Here is a 20523-nt window from a genome sequence, read left to right on the forward strand (position 1 = left end):
AAGATTTTTGGTTTTTGTTTTTTTTTTATTTTTTTTTATTTATTTTTTTTTTTGTAAACCTGTTTATAAATTAACTCTAGTCTATGTTGTTTCGAAGTAGCAAAATGGGTTATAACGTCATTGTAAAATTTATTATTGTTTTGGAGAGGTTTTAAGTTTTTTTCTATTGACATTTGAGACAAGTTTGACATTCTCTCTTGTTTCATGGTGTTTCGACAATACGTTTTGACTTTTTTGAGACAAGAGAAATCCCGTTCATTTGAGGCAGAATTTGCTCACATTTGAGCACAATAATTTATTAAATTCGGGAACAGTTTGTTGTACCTAATGAATTGCAGTATATAAAATTAAACATATTTTGTAACTTATCCCACCTTCCGAAAATATTTAGGTAGATCAGCATATAAAACTGTTAATCCATTTTATTATTTTATTTGAATAAAGAATGATGGATAATTTTTAATGAACTTGTCTAATAGATATTTTGAAAATTCCTTGTAAATAATAATTGAGTTATCCTTCCGCTCAAAAAGGTCCGGAACATTGTTTAAATAATCAAAATGTCAAAAAATTAAGAAAAACTTCGATTTTTTTCTTTGTTTTTTGATTTTAACTTTCAAAGTATTCAATTCTGAGAAGTTACACTGACATAAAAGTTGGGTAACTAAATTTCCTACAATATAGGATTGGTTAAAAATTTTAAAAAGTGTCATCCTTGTTGCAATACAGCAATAATTGCGAAAAAAAAACATAAAAAATAAGTATTCGCATTTTACGTTTTTCAACCATTTATGCTAACACTTACGACCTTCATATTTTAACCAGAAAACCTTTATGATATAATAAAACAATACTGTAAATTTCATTAAGATCGATTGAAAACATTTTGCAAAATAAATTTTGCAATCTAGCTTTTGCAAAAAAAATTAATTTTTTCAAAATGTTGCAGTACTGACAATAAAGCAGATAGCAAGTTGAATTTTTTTACATATAGAAGAAAGGTACAGTATTCTTTTACAGGTAAAAATAAATTCAACTTGCTGTCTGCTTTATTTTCAGTTCTGCAACATTTTGAAAAAATTAATTTTTTGCGAAAGCTGGATTGCAAAATTTATCTTGCAAAATCTATTGAACCGATCTTAATGAAATTCACAGTATTTTTTTATTATATGATATAGTTTTTCTGGGTAAAATTATAAAGGTCTTAAGTGTATCATAAATGGTTGAAAAACGTAAAATGCGAATACTTGTTTTTTATGATTTTTTCGCATTTATTGATATTTTGCAACAAGGGTGACAATTTTTAAAATTTTTAGCTAATCCTTTATTGTAGAAAATTTAATTACGCAACTTTTATGTCAGTGCAACTTTTCTCGAAAATGAATACTTTTAAAGTTATAATAAAAAAATTAAGAAAAAAATCGAATTTTTCCTTTATTTTTTGACATTTTGATTATTTAAACAATGTTCCGGACCTTTTTGAGTGGGAGGATAACTCAAATATTATTATATGAGTTATTTTCAAGCTATTTCTGCAAAAAAATATGAGCCACCTCTCAACGTCCAAATTAAATCTCAACGTCCAAGTACGTGTTTTGTTTCCGTTTGCAGATCACCTCTGTGCTCGGCAGATTGTTTTTCTGCCGTACTTGTCATTCAAATAAATACGGGGAATGTATAATTGCCCAACTGGGTACGGCTAGCCGAAGTGGGCCATGAATTCACACAATCGTAGTCGGGTGTATGGCTGGCTAGGATCCTTAATTTGAAAAGTCTCTTACGCACAGCGCACAGGGATCACTTAGCGTATCAGATCGTTCGAATTCTTTTAAAAACAATGAATAAAATTTAGTCTGTATTATCTGACAGATATTTTTTTTATTTCACAGAAACGATTATTATCATCAACTCTGATTAACTTATTATATTTAAAAAAATCTATAATGTGTCCATAAATGTGTGGGTCGGCACTGCCGACCCTGGCGACCCTGACTAGCCGCCACTGTAGGTAACTAATATCTAAATCAAATTCGTTATCTTCTTTTTTCAGACTAAGTACTGGCTCTGGTATTGGATTCAATAGATCGTTCTAGGATTTATTAGTTAGCTTTAAATATTTATTCAAATTTTTGTGCTGCCTCTGATTATAGAAGCTTTTCCCAAGATTAAGAGGAAAATGTCTCTACTTTATGGCTAGGATTCAAAATAACAACAATACAGTATATGCAATTAGTTTTTTAAAGTGTTTAGTATTTTATCTCTCGCAGCTTGAATACAGTAAATTAATTGCTCATCGGTAGCGTCTCTATCATGAGCCCATATTTCCAGTTTGTCCAAAAGTAAATTTACTCCAATTACCACCAATGGGAGTGTGCAATATTTTTCCCCTTCGAGAATTGAAGAAAGTGTTTTAAACCTTCTCAGATACTGACAAAATTTACTGATCAGAACCATTCTTTATCTAACATTTTCCAATTATTTAGATTTTGATTGTTGTCACAAAATTTAGTTTTAAGCATTTTTTACACTTAAGCCCCATGTTATCATCTTGAAAGTTGAATGCCATCTTGTAGGCACATCTAGTTCTGTCATGTAGTCATCTTACAATTTATGGCCTCGCAAGCACTGTTAAGTTTAAGTTGCATTTGCCCTGAGTTTTTGATTTTTTTTACAAGGAATTTCATTTTATTTACAGGAGAGTTGAAATCTAAAATAGTAGCATTTATAGCATTTCCTACTTCTATCTCATTCTCCAAATAATCAAAATCCATTTCGATGTCTAAACTGTTTCGATATGGTTCGGTAATTTTTATGAAATCCTGGACAGCTAAGCTTAGAAAATGTGCGAAACATACAAAATGCTTATTGTAAGCATGCAACTACACATCGATTTTGGGTTCGTCAGGAAACAAAATCAGGGACTCCCCCCAGTGGCAGTGGAGGCTGTGTTATAACGCAACGCAATAAAAAGGTCGCCGTGGAATCATCTGACCGGGTAATCAAGAAATTTCAAGATCTTGAAATTTCTTGAGCGAAGACAAGGTATAAGATGTCAAGAAAAGGGCAAGAAAAGATTTTTTTAAATTTCTTGATTTTTTCTCAAGACAAGACAAGAAGTTGTTTTCAAGACAAGAATTCTTGTCTTGTCGAACCCTAAAGAAAACTAATATTAAGAACTTTTGAAAATTTTAAATACAGAATGAAAGATTGCATTATTACCGAGGGCCGAAAGTCCCTGAAAACTTCTATAATGTTTATTTTAATAAATTACAGGGGTAAAAAAAAGAAAATTTAGCATAATTTTTAATTTCAAATATCTCATTCAAAAGAACTTTTTGGTCATTCTAAGGGACTTCGGACCTCGGTAATAATGTAATCTTTCATTCGGCGTTAAAATTTTTTAAAAATTCTTACATATTAGTTTTCTCAGGATTCGAAAAAAAATAATTGAATTTATTTCACATTGACCCGAAATTTTACGCCTACGCCCTTAACTAATATACATATTAAAGTTTTATTTTTTTTTTGTCATTATCAGTAAATTAGTTACAAAAAAAAAAAAAATTTGAGTTCTTGCAATTTCTGTTGTAAAATGAGTAAAAAATAAAAAATTATAGATTTATTTCATAATTGGATATTGGTAGATTTAAAAGGCGCTAAAATATATCCAGCACGCGGGCGCCGCTCAGCCTTGCGGGGGCCCTGCGGAATAGGTACCCATATATGGAATATAAGCATAAACCAAGATATCAATTACAAAAATAGACAAACATCTGAGATCAAATAAATTTAAAAAAGAAAAAGAAGGAAGTGAGTAGCTTAATTCAGAATTCACTTGCAGGCATCACAGATCCTTGTATCAAACTCTGGACCAGCACAATCATAATGAGCCCACACATTATACACTTAATCCAGATTTTCCACTGTTATCCGTGGAAAAAGTATTGCAGACTCTAAAAACGAGTAAAGACCATATTTAGAGAACATTCGAGAAGACTACCCAACTACCTACTAACATATAAGAAAAGACGTTACCTACTAATGTTACTTCCAAATGGCAGGCAGACCCAGTGTTTGCTAATACTCGATAGATCAAAGTGAAAAGGCATTTTGATGAATTAGCAGAGGACCATAGATTTTATGATGAAGAGACCTCTTTCAAGGTCAAATTGTTCTATGCTCTTTTAGATATGGTAAATGATCAGATTGCACAACGGTTTAATTATCTGCAGCATGTAGTTGTTATATTTTTATATGCATAAATATATGCATATTTCCTACTGTGCTTGTAAAACTGACAGAGAATGAAATTATGCAAAGAGCAAAAAAGCTTCAAAAAAAGTATGAAAATGGCATTAGTGCTTCTCTGCCATTGGAATTAGTTTCTCTTTGGGAAGGTTTGAAAACTGAAATAACAACCCTAAAAACAGTATATGAAGATGAAATATGGCCTGCCTACTGATTAATCAATCCGATACTCTATCCTCAAGTTATTCTTAAACATTATAATTTTTGAACTGTTGATGACATTGTAAAGTGCCTTAAAACTCAGATTTTGAGCTTAATGTTTCAAAATTTTCCGTGGGATGTTTCCGGATCCCTCGGGGTCCTGAAATGGGGCCCGGGATTTTTCTGGGGGTATTCCACTTTGAGGGTAATACTCTCAGACCCCTCGTTGCCGTTGGGCACCAAGAATGCCGAGAACCGGTCATGGGAGGCCCTTCGTGTGGTTTGCAGGGGGCCCAAAATTTGTAGATCCGGGCCTGCAACCCAGATGCCAGGACATTTTTGACAAGTTACCTACATCTCAAGCCAGTGATGAAAACAGTAAAGACCTCTACCTATGGATTACCTTCTAGATGGAGAAGATTGAACGGATATTTTTTTGTGGCGGTAAATTTTTAATCAAGCAACGCTTTGTTAAACAAAAAATGTTTTAAAATTGCATAAACATCATTTTACATGTCAAATCAACCTGTTTTTTACCCAAAATTTGCTCATTTCGAATACCTTAACTCAACACCACAAACTATACTGAAGCTGAAGCACATGTGTACATCTTCTAGATTCTAGAGTACTTCGTCTTTTTTCAGTACCCTGTCCGATTATCGAACGATTGCGATCATATTATGAATATTAATGTTGTTTATGGTAGCTCTAAACAGATCTTTGGCTTCTTCGGTCTGGGTCTCTCTTTCCAGCGATTTTGCCCTGTATTCACTCAACGAAAAAGATACGTAATATCAATAAAAATGTTAATTCAGACAATAAACGCAATACTTAAAATTTGTCCAATTCTTGGTTTTATTGGAACAACAAAGCGATGTTCATCAATTCATTATTTTCGTTAGTTGAGCCAATGTATTACGTTTATTCAATGGATGAACATTCTATGGATACTTCTAAGTTGCCGTAAAGTCATCAAAATGTAAACAACTCAATTTTTTGTATCCCACATGTTGGGAAGTTAAATACCTTACCTTAGGGCATTATTCCTGTTGCCATTTGCTCATCACAAGGCATTTTATGTAAATATGCATCTATAAAGCATAAATTTTTTATTTGAAGGGTTATTACCCCGATATTTCTTTGGTGGCTCAGCTAGCATCCAGACTGTCTTACACTGATGATGATTTTGTAATAAAATCGAAAACGTTTTGTTCTGATGTAGCCCTTTAGGGATTTTAATAAAATTTTATACCTTTTACAAAGGATTTATTCCAATTTTTGTGAATTAAGTTACTTATTTCATTTTTTACAATTTTCTATTTACATTTACCTATTTGATCTCAGATGTTTATGTCTATTTTTGTTATTGATATGTTGGTTTATGCCTATATTCCACATATGGGTACCTATTCCATATTTGGTTACTCATTTGGGATTTTGTTGTTTTGTTCAATTGTTTTTTTGTTAATTAAGATATTTAATAGAAGGCTTTTAATTACATACTACCTAAAAATGTATGACTGATGTGTCATAACATTAAATTGTTTTCATTTCTATAAAGGAATTATTTTATATCCCCAAAACAAAATGTTATTCCATAATTGGCGACTTTCCAGTTTTTCATTTTACCGAAAAAAATTTGTCGTTCTCCCCGCTCTTCATTTGGTATTCGGATAACAGAAACGTGAGGAAACTTACCGAACTCGCCGATTCCTGCGCAGTATTCTAGAAGTTCTTTTTTCTCTCACTGCGCTCGTTTAGCTTCTATAATATAGATGGCGCAAACAGTCCGGATAAAAATGTACAAATGAAAATATAATAATTTGTTACAATAGTTAAATTAAGTTAATTAATTTGTTACAATAATTAAAAATAATTTTGAGATCGAACGACCAAGTCGAATATCCTTTCGATTTGGTCAGATTTAAAAGAAAAATTACGAGTAGATCCCCACTGTATCACATCACAAAGTGATATTTTTCTACCAGAAGACGTAAACAAAAATAACTTAAAAAAGCAACACTTGTGTCATCAATGATTTTGCTGGGCCTCTATTAAGTATGTAGGTCTAACTCGAAAATACCAATGTTTTGAGTTGTGATGTTGTTTTCGAAAACCCCCTACACACGTTCCGACTAAACCACCCAACTTTCGTGACGCACAACGTTGGTCCCGATGGTTGGTGCGTGTATAGGCTTGTTGACACGACAGAAAAAGTTGTACCCAACGGTCGGGCCGACCGATCTGGTTGTACAGCTATGATATACCGACAGCCCGACAAACTAACTGTAGTAGGTAATGGTAGGAACGTGTGTAGCAACAGGGCTGGTCGATAAGTTAAGTCTTGTCGGATATAGGTGAGTAATAAAGCAGTAAAAGTCCAAAGACTACCAAATTTTTGCAGTTGGATGAATCTCCATGAAACTTTTTAAATTCGATTCGTAAGAGCGTTAGGAAATTTTGTTAACAAAAATTATGATGACGAAATGAAAATTTCTTCTGGAAATAGAATATTGAACAAGAAAAATGCATTTTCCGAAATGCATTTCACAGTGATGAAAAATGATCAATTTGTAATTCGGAAATAATTGACGAAAAATTTTGCTATCCGGGGGTTTTTATCGTTGAACACTAATATCATGACGGCGATGATATCCTAGACACCTGGTGCGGGGGCACGCCAAAAAGAATTCTATTTTAGTGACGTCACGTTGCGTAGCAACCGTCGATTCTCCCATTACGAAATTCTATTTTGTGACGTCAGCAAAATAGAATTCTATTTGGCGTGCTCTGGGCCCTGGTGCCCATAATGGGTCTCATCTGGAGTTAAGGAAATTCGATCCAAAATCAGTGCAAATATATTACTCTGGGTTTTTGATGACGCTGATCACGAATATCTTGATGGCGATAGTCTCTCTGACGCACCCGCTGACCAGGAGAGGCGTTGTGTATAAAATCGATATACCTATAGGTATATTAAATCAGTGCAAACTCGTTACTCAAATGTTTTTGGGATAAAACCATAAAACTTCTGTGGAATAGTCCCCACACATATTTATATTCAGCGATCCCAAAAACCTCCGAATAGCGAGCTTGAAATGATTTAGTATAGAATTTCTACAAAACTCCAGAAGACGAGGCTTGTACGGATCACCAAGTGCATCTTCTTCTTCTTCTTCTTCTTCTTTTACGGCACTACAGCCCAAATTGAGCCTTGGCCTCATTTATTTTTTGCCTCCACCCTTGCTTGTCTGTGGCTGCTCTTCTCCATACACGGACTCCTAAAAGGGCTTGTGCGTCGCTGTTTACTGTGTGTTCCCAGCGCTTTCTTGGCTTTCCAACCCGTCTCTTTCCCTGCATTCTAGCATTCAGTGCTCTTTTTGGTAGCCTATCCTCTCCCATTCTTATCATCTGCCCGGCCCATTGCAATCTTTGTATTCTAATGAAGTCGGACAGGGGTGCTTCCTTATAAAGTTGATTAAATTCGTTGTTGTATCGACTTCTGAAGATTCCGTTTTCCCTCACAGGTCCTAGTATTCTCCTCAGTACTCTGCTTTCAAATGTGTCGAGTTTTTTTTGGATGTTTCTTTCAGGACCCAGGCTTCACTGCCATAGCATGTTATTGGTCGAATTAAAGTTTTATAGATTCTCATCTTTGTATTTCGGTGGACACTTTTAGACCGAAATATATGGGAGAGGGCAAAATAAACTCTGTTTGCCTGCGTTATTCTCCTCCGTATTTGTCCGTCTTCTGATCCGTCGGCATATATTTCTACTCCCAGGTATGTAAACTTTCCAACCGTTTCAATGTCATCTTCATGTATAATGTTTTGTGGGACTATATTTCTTCTCGTCTGAGTCATTATTTTTGTTTTTTCTGTGTTAATTTACAGACCTAGCATTTTTGTTTGTGTTTTTAACTCTGTTAACTCTGCGTATGTTTCCTGTGTTCCTTTTGATGTTCTACTCATAATATTAATATCATCGGCATAAGCGGCCAGTTGAACCGTTCGGTTGTCAGTATGTTTCCTCGTCCAGTTTGCATTTGCCTAACCGCATACTCCAGTGCTAGGTTAAACAATGTTGGGGCCAGCCCATCTCTCTGCTTTAGGCCCTGCGAAATTTTGAAAAAGTGTGTCCGGTGGTTTTGTATTCGTACACGTGCCTGAGTTTCATCCATTGTGGCTTTAATGAGTCTTATTAACTTGTGTGGTATTGCCAATTCAGCCAATATATAGTATAGTTTGTTCCTTTTGACTGAGTCGTATGCCTGTTTGAAGTCTACAAACACGTTGTGAACATCAATATCGTGTTCCCATGATTTGCTCAAGATCTGTTTGACTGTAAATATTTGATCCAGTGTCGATCTTCCCCGTCGGAAGCCCGTCTGATACTCTCCAATAATATTTTCTGCTAGTGGTTGAAGCCGCTGGTTTATAATATACGTGAGGACTTTATATGCTGTACATAGTAGAGAGATTCCACGGTAGTTTTTCCACTGGAGTTTGTCTCCTTTTTTATAGACCGGGCATACTATACTTTTCTTCTAGTCGTCGGGTATTTTCTCTTCTTGCCACATATCTTTGATGTGCGCGTGGATGTGACTTGCTAGGTGGTCGCCATCTACCTTATACAGTTCTGCTGGTATTTCGTCAACTCCCGGAGCTTTATTGTTTTTCTGGGCCTTAATAGCTTCGAGAACTCCTCTATAGTTGGAGCTTATACTCCGTTACCTACGTCATTCTCTTCTATATAGTTCATACCCATTTCATCTTCCATGTCTACTTGTGTTCCAAGTAGGGTCTGAAAATAATGCTTCCAGGTTTCTGTGACTTTCTGTTGGTCACTTATTATTTGCCCACTTTCATCTTTACATAGACTTGTTTGAGGTTTATACCCACTTCTTATCGTTTTTAGGTATTCGTGAGCCCCTCTAATTTCGTTGTTTTTGAAATTTTCTTCAATTTTTTCTATTTGTCTATTTTCATAGGCTCTCTTTTTCTTTCTACATATCTTGTCTGCTTTCCGTCTTGCCACTTCAAATAATGTTCGTCTTTCCCGTGTTCTTCTTGTTATGTACATTTTGTGTGCTTCATTTCTTTCCTTTATTGCTTGTCTGCACTCCTCATCAAACCATGCTCCTTTTCTCTCCTTTTTCTTGTTTCCCGGGTTGGTCGCTGCTGCTGCCAGTACTGCTGTTTTGATATTACTCCATTTGCCCTCTATGAAGTGCAGTTCTAGCGTCCTTAAGTCATTTGCGACTTCTTGTTCGAACTTCTCTTTACATTCCTGGATCTTCAGTTTTTCCAGGTCCAGTTTGTTTGTCCTTTGTTGTCTTTGGTTTCTTTCCCTCTTAACTGTGCATCTAAATTTGGTTCCACTTCTCATATCGGAGATAATACTGGCTGCTCTTTTGTCTATCAGCACATGGTCAATTTGATTTGTTGTGGTTCCATCTGGTGAAATCCATGTCATTTTATGCATGTCTTTATGTGGGAAGCATGTGGAACTTATAACAATGTTTTTACTGGTGGCAAAATTTATCAAAAACTCCCCATTCTTGCTTGTTTCATTGTACAGTGAGTGTTTTCCTATTGTGCCATATAGCTGCGGCTCCTTGCCTATGTTAGCATTCATTATAATCTGCATCTGACGGCGATGCACCAAGCATCGCCGTCATAATATTGGTGATCAGAGACCCGAAAAACCCCTATTGACAGTTTTGCACACTAATTTTGTGTCTAATTTTCACAAAAATCTATTCTGGTCACCAGGTGCGTCGGAGATCATTGCCGTCATGATATTCCTGATCAGAGTTCTCAAAAACCCACGAGCTATGAATTTGCACTGATTTTGTTTCAAATTACCACAAAATCCCATAATAGCCTTAAGGCCCCGTCTCACCATCAAATAATTGACAGTTATTTGATCAAACTTGACAGTCAAACTTGACTAGTGACACAAACTATACATACTAACTGTCACTTTGTGTCACTAACTGTCAAGTTTGATCAAATAACTGTCAATTATTTGATGGTGAGACGGGGCCTTTAGGCTACGGCCAGACAAGTGATAATTTACGGCGCTGTAAGAGCAGTAAAATGAAGCGGCATTAGCTGCACTAAAAAACATGGCTAGACGGGGATGTAAATTACGGCGTGTCGCGAGATGTAAATACAGTGTTTTGGTCGTTGTTGTGGCTAGATGAGCTACAAATTTGGACCCAGGCCCATTCGTTTGCGATACGACGCCGAAGATGGGCCCGTTCGATGTTGCAGCGCGATATTTTACAGCACAGTCTGGCCACTCTGGCCATCCACTACTCACCGTGGGACCCATTTTCGAGCTTCACTTTACTGCTGTTACGACACCGTAAAATGTCGCTTGTCTGGCTTGTAGCCTAAGTCGGCGCACACAGTGAAGGCGGTTTCCGCTTTCGGTTAAACCGCGCGGACCCGCTTTTAAACGTTTTCAAAAAGAATGCACGTCTTTAAATGTACACGAACATAGTCAAAGCAGGTCCGCGCGGGCCAACCGCTTTAACCCGCCTGACCGCTTTTACTTGAATGAGAATTTAGTTTTTTCTGCGCGGTTTTAATGTTTACTCGAATGAGAATTTAGTTTATTCCCTTTTTTTGTCGCACGAGTTCAGTGATTTTACAATGAATATGTAATGTAAATATGTATATAAACGATACTCCACTTTCTCCAAAATATAATTAAAAGTCTCTTGAGTCATTCTCATATACTGGAATAATCGTTCATTATCTTTAAATTTTTGAACTAGATGATGATATTCTCCATAACTTAATCTTTCTCGATTAATAGGATGTACACCAACTCTCTTTCTTTTCAGTTTAGTCAAAATAGAATCTAAAGCAATTATATCGTCATCGGAAGACGACATTTTGCCACAAGTAGTAGACGCAACCACACGCAACTAACAAATTTGAACGATCTCTCTCGCTTTTACCCGTCTTCACTGTGTTACCATACCAGCTTGCGAGAACCGCGCGGTTTGCCCGTAAGCAGGAACCCGCTTCCAATATGTGTGCCGCCTAAAAGTGAAAAATATGTATTGACTTAGAATGTGTATTTATTTTATAAAATATGCAGACAATTAAAAATTAATTTAAAGGTTCCTAACTAATAGAAATTTGTATATTGTTAAGAAAATATCTTTTTTGTAATATATTAATTCGTTTATTTGATTAATAAGTACCTAATATTAAACAATCATTAAAATACTACAAAACTAAGTAATTGATATCTAATATTATAAAAGCCTAATACAACAAGTCACGCAGTCTGTTAGGGACATTTGTCGATCTGCAAATATTAAATGACGTTTAATAAAGGTCATTTTATTTCTTTTATACTTAACTTTTTTTATAACAGCTTCAGAATAACTGAACCGATTTAGCTAATTTCGATTTTGAAGTATTTGTAGAAATCCAAGAAAGGTTTAAAAGGTGAAAAAATGTGATGAAATTGTAAAGAAAATACTACAAGCAACAATGTTATTTTCATATACGGTAGTTATAATTATACTCGCTGTTGACACTAGTTGACTGCAAATGAGTTCTGATTCCTACCAGTGAGATTTTTTTTAATCCCTAACTTTTTATCTTTTATTATATTAAATATTTTAAATGATTAAAAAATAAATCATATTAAAATTAAATAAGTATCCAGTACAGATATTCCACATTTACTTCATATTTAACACAGTCTGTAATTTTTAAAGCGAATACTTCTTATAGCTACACCGAGCGAAAAAAATTCTTGACATAAAGAAACTTTATTTATTTTTAAGAAAGATCGACTTTGCATATTGCCTTAGAAATATATCGTTGTATGTAATATATAATTTTCAAAAATATTTCAAATGAATTTTACTATAGCCAAAGAAATATATCTTAAACATGATTGAACTATCACTTTCTGGCAAACTTCAAACCCATTTATCAGAAATAAATTACACTTGATGTTAATTAATTTTATTAGTCATAAGAATATATTTTTTTGACATTACAAAACTATTCTTTCTGAGCAATAATATTTCTTAGTAAGGAATATTATTATCTTACCATTTTAATGTATTTAATGTTAAGTTAATATTTCTTGAAAATAAAGTGATATTACATACGACGAAATAAATAATTGTGTTAAGGTAAAATCATTATTTATTAATAAAAACAAGATATACAACGTTATTATTACATACAAATATTTTCTCCACTTTTAAACCACTGGCTTCTACACAACAATAAAAGGATGGAGAGGCAAATCCAACTTCCTCAATTTTTCCTTCTTCTGTTAATAGCACTTTGTATCTCAGCAATTCGCTAAAACAAAATCGTTATGTAGAAAAAGTAAACTTATTTTAATAATATTTTTTTATAAAGATATAGATGTTTATTTTGACAAATTTAGGAAATAAAAAAAAACAAATACACGGCCCCATATAAGAACTATTAATACTAATAATAATCAATCATATTTAGTTCAAACATGGCATTATTTAACATACACATCTTTGTTTATTTTTTTCTTTTTGTTAATGAAATATTAATTATTTATCTGTACAATATTAAGTCACACAATTAACATTGTTTAGCTAAAACAAGAGGGAAAATACAACCAATGTAAAACATTGAAGCAAACAAAATATGTAATTTTCTTTATTTTTATAATCTAAAAGAGACAGCAAACATAATCATTAAGAAATTTTATTACGGGAAAGTATTATTAGTTTATATCTTAAATCATTGAATACATATTAACTAATTCACAGTTTTCAGCAATAAAATTTCTTAACCATTAACATATTTCTTTTAGGCTAACTGATTTCTTTACCACAAAAAAATGAACAGAAAACATCCTCAGCGTTGCACCCGCCATGTTTGATATAGCGTTGTATTGTATATTTTTATAGAAGACGATACATTCAAGAAACCTACTTTAGTTGATACATAAGTATACACATTTTTAAAAAGGTACTTACATGTATAAAGTTCTACCATTTCTGGAAGGCCCCGCAGTTGGTTAATATATTCTTAATATTGTTCTGAAGCTATATATTTTATCATTTTGTCCCAGCTTTCAATTGTGGCTTATTTCCCAGTTATAATAATCTCCTTTCTTTCAGAGTTGTATATCATTATACCTAAAAAGAATATAAAGATACTATTATGTTCCATTTATAACCATTCGGATACGCAACAATAATATTATTACATCTTAACCGTTAAGTATTAACACCCCGTCTCTCAGACGGCATCGCTTGTTGAAAGAGTGATATTTCCCTTCCTAGAAAATTTTGAAGGTCACCCGTTTATGACTTTTCAAGTTGAGTTTTTATTTATAGTCCAGAAAGCCACTGCGCATCCGCTAGGAAAAATGTTCTAATTCGGAGTTTTTGCACAATCTTACTCAAAAAGGACCCCTTTTAACAAATTTGCATGTTGCCAGGACCAAAAGTTGGTCAAAAATTTTTTAAACGTTTTTTTTTGTTTTTTCCTAAAATTATTTTTTTGCATGGAACAAAATTTTTTTTAGGTTTTTTGGATCATTCCAAACAGAATAGGTCTTTAGTGACTTTTCTCTAAAGTTGATAGTTTCTGACATATAAGCGATTAAAAATTGAAAAATTGCGAAATCGGCCATTTTTAACCCTCAAAAACTATGTGAAAAACTGAAAATTTTTGAATGTTGCCAAGCTAGATAGATATTCTTTAAACATCGATTGATGAAATCCCGAAGAGTTTTTTGCAATACAATATCAAAAACCCCTTTGTTTTCTAATTGCCAATCAAGCGTGCGCGACACTATTTTCCACCGTTGCATGTGTATGCAGTATGGTGCAAATGAAAGGAATAAATTCGTTATTTCGTAAACCGGCGACTTTAAGGAAAAATCCCGAAACAAGTCGATTTTTATTTTTAAGTTATGATATTGTGACATATATGGTATACTAGTGACGTCATCCATCTGGGCGTGATGACGTAATCGATGATTTTTTTAAATGAGAATATGGGTCGTGTGCTGGCTCATTTGAAAGGTTCTTCAATTCTCTATTCAGTAATATAAACATGTACATCATTGTTTACACAGGGTGTGCAAAAAATTTTTATTAAATTAAATCATTTGGCAAATTGACAAAAAAATTAAATTATTGGACACCCTGTATAAATAATTATGTAAATGTTTATACTACTGTATAGAGAATTGAAGAACCTTTCAAATGAGCTAACACACGACCCCTATTCTCATTTAAAAAAATCATCGATTACGTCATCACGCCCAGATGGATGACGTCACTAGTATACCATATATGTCACAATATCATAACTTAAAAATAAAAATCGACCTACTTCGGGATTTTTCCGTAAAGTCGCCTGTTTACGAAATAACGAATTTATTCCTTTCATTTGCACCATACTGCATACACATGCAACGGTGGAAAATAGTTTCGCGCACGCTTGATTGGCAATTAAAAAACAAAGGGGTTTTTGATATTGTATTGCAAAAAACTCTTCGGGATTTCATCAATCAATGTTTAAAGAATATCTACCTACCTTGGCAACATTCAAATTTTCAGTTTTTCACATAGTTTTTGAGGGTTAAAAATGGCCGATTTCGCAATTTTTCAATTTTTAGTCGCTTATATGTCAAAAACTGTCAACTTTAGAGGAAAGTTACTAAAGACCTTTTCTGTTTGGAATGATCCAAAAAACCTAAAAAAAATTTGTACCATGCAAAAAAATAATTTTAGGAAAAAAAAAAAAAACGATTAAAAAATTTTTGACCAACTTTTGGTCTGGCAACATGCAAATTTGTTAAAAGGGGTCCTTTTTGTGTAAGACTGTGCAAAAAATCCGAATTAGAATATTTTTCCTAGCGGATGCGCAGTGGCTATCTGGACTATTAGTAGTATTGAATTCGACAATTTGCGGCAGGTTGTTATTCGAAAGATATTGAGGCTCAAAGTGTGATTTCCGTCTAATAGACGGGGTGTTAGTGTTTGTGCCCAGTTCGTCATTACACATACTGTGCCCCAGTTCGTCAAGAAACATCAAATAAGGGAATAAAGACCCTGAGGAAACTCTTTTAAATGGTTTGATGAGGTAGAAGACGACATAAGCGAAGTGGAATCAATTTGTGATGAAAATATTGCCACTGACTATCATTGCTACACTGTACTAAATATAGTACCTGTCAGTTTTTTTTTTGTTTTAACATTTTTTAAAAACCTTTTCATTTTCATTTTTCTTACCCTTTGTTTAACTCGATTATAAATTTTTATTAAGATTCTTTAATTTGTTTAATTTTGATCACACTTTTTTCAGGAGTAAAAAGGTACACAAACAATCCTTCCATTCTTGTTATAATGTTATTTATTTTAATAAATACAGAAAAACTAGATTAATTATTGTGTTTTTTAGATAATCAATAATTTCAGTAAGTCATCGAGATATTTCTCTGCATTAGAATATTTAACAAAAACTAAAATTACCACTAAAATGTTAAACCTGTCTGTCAGGCGGTTAGTTAATGTTTACGTCATTGATTTAAGATGTTAGTATTTAAGGGTTAAATTACTCAATTTACTTTTATTTAATACCTATATATGTACGTACCTTCAAAACATCCGTTAATTTTTAAAGAACACCAACAAATCCAAAATCCATCTATATGAACATGAACTAATATCACGCCATCTTGAAAAACACTGACAATTAAATCATAAATAGTTAATCTGCGCAATTCTTTTGTGGAAGAAAATCTCTTTTGCAAATGCAAGTAACATTTCGGCTTAATGATAAAGTTTTTATTTTATAACCACAGTTACTACAGAGGGTATTTCTGAAGAATTATTTTTTGTGGTTTAAAATGTTTATTTGATTGCAAGAAAATTTCTTGTTCGCAAATATAAATATGGATTAACTTAACATTATATTTCTTACACTACTGCAAGAAATTATCTGTAAGAAATTATTTTTAGTTGTGTTTAAAAAACTATTTTCTTTATATGTGAACCGGTATGTTTAATTTAATATGATATATTAACTTTTAAGAAAGATGGCTCAAAGAAATCAGTGTTTTAGGAGAAAAGAAATTGTTCTCTTGGTGTACCCAAGATCAGTGGCGACGCGTGACTTTTTCTAAAGTGTTACCAAACCCAGATGTAAAAAAGTTTTTTTTAATTTATCTGGAAAAATGTTAATAACAGAATCGTAGAAAGAGAGTTCTGTGATTAATCCGTTTAAAAAACGTTACTCAATGAAAATTAAGAAAAATGACGACATTCGATCTTGCAATTGGGTATTTCTTTGGCATGTTTTCATCCGTTTCATTGCTGAAAAACTTCTTTCCGGCACTTGTAGCCTGAATTATTAAAAATAGGTTTGCCAATTTAAAGGGTTCCTGAAATGCATTATCAATTTCTTAAGACGTTAAATATTGACACAATTCTTGTATGTACATTTATTTTTTAATATGATCTGGATCATTATAAAGAACTGTCAATTCTGTTCTTTAACTTTAATGTGTCAAATTTTTTTCCATATAGCTGTACAAATTGATGAAAGGCCCTATCTGAAAATGTTTTGCATTAAATTAGAAAACCTATTTTTAAGTTGTATAATCATAGTGTCAAAAATTTAAAAAAAAAGTCGTCAACGACACTCCTCCATGTTTAGTTGCACGCACACTGTAATAGGTAAGTAACCATTGTACCATTCCACAAAGTGGTAAAGTATTTCTCATGATCATCTTTCAGTGCGTCACAGTTTTTCGATTTCTTTCTAACGCATTAAATTGTATGTGACAGAAAAAAAGGCACGTCGGTGATTACATTTCGTCGGTGACATTTTTATAACATTTATTCTAGTTATTCTAGTTGTCGATAGATGGCGCCATAATAAAACAATAATTTTTTTTAATTAGGTAATAATATGACAAATATAATCTGTATAATTTATAAGACTATACAAATCAAAGAAAATACCATTTTATAAATGCAAGAAACACATTTGATTTGTTTTTATTCCAAATTCAAAATAAAATGTGACAACTGTCAGATTTAACTAAAATGTCATGTTAGAATAAATGTCATAAATGTGTGTTATCACGGACTTACCCTTTTTCCTATCATTTGTTACGCACTGAAAAATGATCATGAAAATGACAATAACAAGAATACTAATATCCACAGCGCGCTTACGCCTTCGCCTTTCAAAATGTTCAGACACGAGCCGTCTTCGATCGTCCGACCAATAGCCGATGGGCCTTCATTTTTATCCACATTTAAAAGTGGTAACATTAACCTGCAACCCAGTTGCATAAATTCGCCAATATTTTCGTGCGTCTAGTTGGCTTTTTAGTAAATTAGTATTAACACTCATATTTCTATTGAAAAAAACATAAAATGGAATTATTTCACAGTAGTCATAAAATATTTATTTGCAAGATTTTTAACTGTTACCAATGGTAACAGTGGTTACATGGACTCTTCGCCAGTGCCCAAGATACCTAATAATGATAATGAAACTAAAAATAGACGAAAATAAAATAGATAATCTTCTTTTATTCTTCACCAACCAGTAGTTTTATTTTTAAAATATAATAATAATTACTACTACTATTATCGGCTTACAGCGTTCTTCGACGCCTTCCGGCTCCTAACCACCATTCTTCTCTGTTTAACCATAGACCTGGAGGGATTTCTTTTTCCTCTAGTTCTTTTTCAATTCCCTTCCTCCAGCTTCTTCTCGGCCTTATTCTTTTCCTTCTCCCTTGTGGTGTCCACGCCAATAATAATAATCAAAATTAAATAATTTAATATAAATATAAGATAATAATGAAAATGTAAATAATGAATACATTCTATACTTCGTCCAATATACTTACCGTTGCACGTCATCCGCGTCATAGCCCGTGACGTCACATGATACCAACACGAAATATTTAGACGATATTAATTTGTTTTGTTGTATAATCCACGTGATATATTTCATTTAAAATGGATTCAGGTTTTTTTTATACTTTGGCAACTATGTCAACTTAGATCTCTGACAAAGATAATGACGTGCAACGGTAAGTATATTAGACGGACTGTATATTATGGTACGGGAGCCCAAGCGGGGATTTTTGCAGTTACTCGAGCGCGTCAGATTGTCATATGGGAGAATCCTGTTACCCTGCAGATGTACATCTACCATATATTGGCTCTTAACACAAGGAGATTCGTTAAGGGGGCCAAAAAAAATGTCTATGGTTAAAAATACTCCAAATTGTCAGATTATGATAAGGTAAGTTAAGTATATGCAAAAGAGTGTATATTTCAAAAATCTGACGATTTGAGCGGGGCGTAAGGAAATGGGTGAGTCAAAATTTTCACAAAAGAAAAGCGAATATTTCGCGAAATGAACGTCAGATCTAAAAACTAAAAAATACGTCTTCAACATTTTTCAAAACTCTATCGAATGGTACTAACCATGACCCCCACGGAGAGGGGTGGGAGGTAAATTTAAAATTTTAAATACAAACCCCGCAATATTTTGCAAAATGAACATCAGATCGAAAAACTGCAAAATACACTTTCAAAATGTTTTTGAAAAATCTATCGAATGGTACCAAACACGACCCCCACGGGGGCGGGGTGGGGGGATACTTTAAAATCTTAAATGGGACCCCCAAATTTTTATTGCAGATTTGGATTCTTTACGTAAAAATAAGCAACTTTTATTCGAGTCACTTTTTCTAATTATGGATAGATGGCGCTATGATCGGAAAAAACAATTGTTGGAAATGGAAAATTAAATTAAAAAATGACAAGCGCCCTCTAAAATGGAAAATTTTACTTAACTTTTTTTAATTTTAGGACCTAATAATCACAACCCAATTGGTCCCCATAACGCTCTAGTGACTGCAAATTTAGCATACTTTACTCCCCTACTATTATATTTAACACATTATATATCAAAGTGACAAAGTCGTCTAATTTGAAATAGTTGCCATGTGTCTAGGATCACATTGGACAGTTTAATATCCCTATACACCAACGATTTACCATGAATGTGGTTTAATGCTTGAGAAATGTCAAATATCCTGTCCCACAAAAGGGATTCGTCAAACATATATCTGCAGACAAAATCAACCAAACTGATTTGCGACTTCTAATGAAATGTCCTAAGCTGGTTTTGTTAAATATCGCATGATAGATCTCCCGTCATTTGGAAGGCACTAATTTGCATATTATAGCGCATCTAAAAATGGTCTAAGAACCGTTCTTAAAGTTGGTGATTGGTTACTGACATTGAATTTTGCTACTGAGTATTGAAATTATTTAATGCTAAGGCGTGGCTTAAAAAAAACCTTCAAATTTTGACTTCTATACAGTACAATAATATGCAAATTAGTGCCTTCTCAAATGACGGGACCTCTAGTACTACGATACTTTAGTGATAATCAGACATACAATTTCAATAGTATATAACGCGCTTTAAGAAGTAGTCACTTCTGTCGCAAGTGCCACGTGCCGTTATAGACCAGGGCTGACCTGTGAAAAAACGTCTATTTTTGGATGTGAGAGATGGCATTCGGATTTTTGCAGATAAAGTTAGTTGACAACGTCAACAAAAATATTTGATTTATGTTCCTTCTCAAATATCCCCGGATCAATAATAAAAAAATTAAAATATTTAAAAATTTAGAAAAACATCGATTTTTTCTACTTTCTTTGCTTATAACTTTAAAACGATTCGTTTTGGAACAAAGTCGTGCAGAAATAAAATAAAGATAATGGATTTTTGTATGATATACGACTGCTTAAAAATGTCTTTAAGTATTACTCTTTCTGCAATGTAGCAGTAAATACAAAATAAGCGGGCAAAATAAGCCTGTTGTTATTCAAAGTTTTTTAACCACTTCGGTGGCACTTAGAACCTTAGTAATTCGCTTAGAAAATTCTTATAGCATACTTAATACGTCTACCTATAACATACTTAAGCCGTCTGCCTAAGTAAGTCCATGCTGGACGAAAAAATTGCGGGCCAAAATGCTTCATTT

General features: G+C 33.4%; 1 protein-coding gene across 1 annotated transcript in view; it reads left to right on the forward strand.

Annotated features, from left to right (window-relative positions):
- The window catches only part of LOC114332161 (glutamate receptor ionotropic, delta-2-like), a 174426-nt gene that overhangs the window by 128506 nt on the left and 25397 nt on the right, over positions 1 to 20523 (forward strand). The gene's annotated exons all lie outside the window — the stretch shown is intronic.

The sequence above is a fragment of the Diabrotica virgifera genome, chromosome 1 (assembly GCF_917563875.1).
Source record: "Diabrotica virgifera virgifera chromosome 1, PGI_DIABVI_V3a".
NCBI classification, from domain to species: domain Eukaryota; kingdom Metazoa; phylum Arthropoda; class Insecta; order Coleoptera; family Chrysomelidae; genus Diabrotica; species Diabrotica virgifera.